Source organism: Sorex fumeus, unplaced genomic scaffold (assembly GCF_029834395.1).
Source record: "Sorex fumeus unplaced genomic scaffold, SorFum_2.1 ptg000047l, whole genome shotgun sequence".
NCBI lineage: Eukaryota > Metazoa > Chordata > Mammalia > Eulipotyphla > Soricidae > Sorex > Sorex fumeus.
Window position 1 is genome coordinate 50223729 of NW_026606104.1, and position 2642 is coordinate 50226370.

A 2642-nucleotide genomic window follows, 5' to 3' on the forward strand; every position below is an offset into this window, starting at 1 on the left:
CTCAATGATTTTAATAACACCATTGTAAGATTTTACAACAATTTTCACAAATTTTCTTTTACTGAACTATTTCTTGATAATTTTATTGACCATTTTGTCTTACCATGTGAAAAAATATTTTTGTTCCTGCTAAAGAGGGGTGGGTGAGAAACTGGGATAGTGGAGGGAATGTCACGCTGGAGGTGGGATTGATGTTGGAACACTGAATGTCTGACATAACTGCATTATGAACAACTTTGTAAACCACAGTGTTTAAATTAAAAATTTAATTAGTTAAATATATATATATATTTCTCATACCATAAAAAAGAAGGCAACGCATCAAGATCATGTGGTCTGATCTGGAGAGACAAATGAGTCAGCAAAATCACCTACAAAGCTCAAAGATAGATTTGCACATAAAACTTAGATGTATAGGGGGTAGAGAAATAGTACCACAGGTAAGGCGCCCATGTTTGATCCTCAGCACCCCATATGGTCTCCAGAGTCAACAGGAGTGATCCCTGAGTACAGAGCCAGGAGTAAGCCCTGAGCACCACCAGTGTGCTCCCCACCCTGAAAAATAAAAAAAGAGTATATCATAGAGGCAGCTTGGCAGAAAGTAGGGAAACTAGGGGAAATTAACATAAAATTAGAAAAATAATCAGATACCTTCATTTATCTTCATATCATAATGCACAAATTCAACTCCAGCTGGGTTAAGAACTTAAAAATCAAATGCAGGACTGGAGAGAGTTGAATGGGCTGGAGAGCATGCTTTGCATGTAGGAGCCTAGGTTCAATCCCCAGCATCACATAATCCCCTGATCACCATCTGGCATGACCTCCAACCACCAACCTGGGAGGAGCTCCTGAGCCTGTCCTGTGTGGCCCCCAAACAAAATGAAACAAAAACCAAATTCAACACACTTTCAAAAGTTGTGTCAGTCGGGATACTAGACAATGAAATTGAAGTTGGACAAAGAAGGAAAAATTTATTTTATTTTAGAGCTATATTCTAAATATATAAATATACTTAATGTTATTTAAAATAAGATTATAACTATTTGCATGTATAATTTATAAAATACGCTTAAAGAAGTATAACCATGTATATTTAAATATTTACAATAAATAAATTTATGTAATGCAATAAATACTCATTTGGGTTTTTTTTAACTGTTTTCCTGCATTGTCTCCCCAGTCATTGTTCAGAGGTCTCTGAGAAGCTGCAGGAATATGCAGGTGCAGACTCAAGGCCTGGTTTGATCTCCAGTAGTGTGGAAAGGGATTTTACAACACAGGACAGAGCCCTGTGCTCCTCTGCGCCACCTGGACAGTGCCCAGGGAGAGTGATCTCCCAGGGTATCCATGTTGGAACTTAAAGAGAGATGTATAGATTTACTATAAGGAGTTGCCAATGAGTTATGGAGGCTAAGTGGCGAGGTCGCAATAGATAAACTAGAGACAAGAGAGGGCCACTGGCATAGTTGTAATTCAAGTGCAAGATCCTGAGATCCAGAAAAGCAGATGGTGTAAGTTCTAGTATGAGTCCAAGACTGTAGGCAGGAGAAGACCAATGTTCCAGCTTGAGAACAGTCAGGCAGGGAGAAAGAATTCTTTCTTTTATTTTTTAATTTTTTGTTTTTGGGTCACACCTGGCAATGCTCAGAGGTTACTACTGGCAGCAAGAATTATTTCTTAACCTATTTATTCAGACCTCACTGGGACGAGGTCTACTCACATTGGAGAGTGTAATATAATTTACTCAAAGGTTGATTTCATCTCCCCAAAACACTCTCACAGACATATACCAAAAACAAATACATATATATATATATATATATAATCCATTCACCTTGATGCATAGAATTAACCATCTCATATGGCTAGACATTACAGAAGCATAGGTAAATATCTTCTGACCATACATATGAAAGATGATGTAAAATAAGCATACAAAAAGCATGATTCAGAATAAAAAAGATTCAATACACTTGACTATACACTGTAAAGTGAAAGATATCTATTTATAAATCACCTTACAGAAAGTAAAAAAAGAGGTCCACAAGGTAGTTCGAAGCATAGAATGAATGCTTTGTGTGCAGAAGGCCTGGGTCTGATTCCCAATACCTCATGCACTCCCCCCCACCAATTACCACTGTGACGAACTTGGAGCACAGTACTAGGGGTATTCCCTGAGCACTGCGGGTGTAGGAAATACCCCACCATAAAAAGAAAGTTAAAAGGGGGAAAGAAATATTTGAAATATATATAATTAACCAGGGATTGATGTCTAGGCTGTTTTAAATTTTCTTGATATGAACCACTTAAAACCAACAAGAAAAAGACAATCAAACAGAAATACAAGTAAAATATATGAACAAGATAATTGAGCTGGGAATTTTCAAAGGATTTTTAATGCAAGTGGCCAACATATGTTTGAAGAGATGTTCAAACGTGTGACTAACCAGAGAAATTAAATCAAGACCAAAATATGACATTCATTTATTCTTGTTAGGCAAAAAAATAAGATATCTGACTATTCAAAGTATTAAGAGAATGTGGATCATTCTGGTAGAGGTATATTTCCGGCAGAGGTTTAAATTAGAATAACTATTTTAAAATAAGAATGCATGGGGCTGGAGAAATAGTATAAAAAG

The 2642-nt window shown here is 36.6% G+C and overlaps 1 non-coding gene across 1 annotated transcript; it reads right to left on the bottom strand.

The window, feature by feature from the left end:
- Positions 1–1156: 1156 nt before the first annotated feature.
- On the bottom strand, positions 1157–1357 carry LOC130032202 (small nucleolar RNA SNORA73 family). The gene has a single exon (XR_008793757.1). It is a non-coding gene; the product is annotated as a small nucleolar RNA SNORA73 family (small nucleolar RNA).
- Between the last annotated feature and the right edge of the window lie 1285 nt (positions 1358–2642).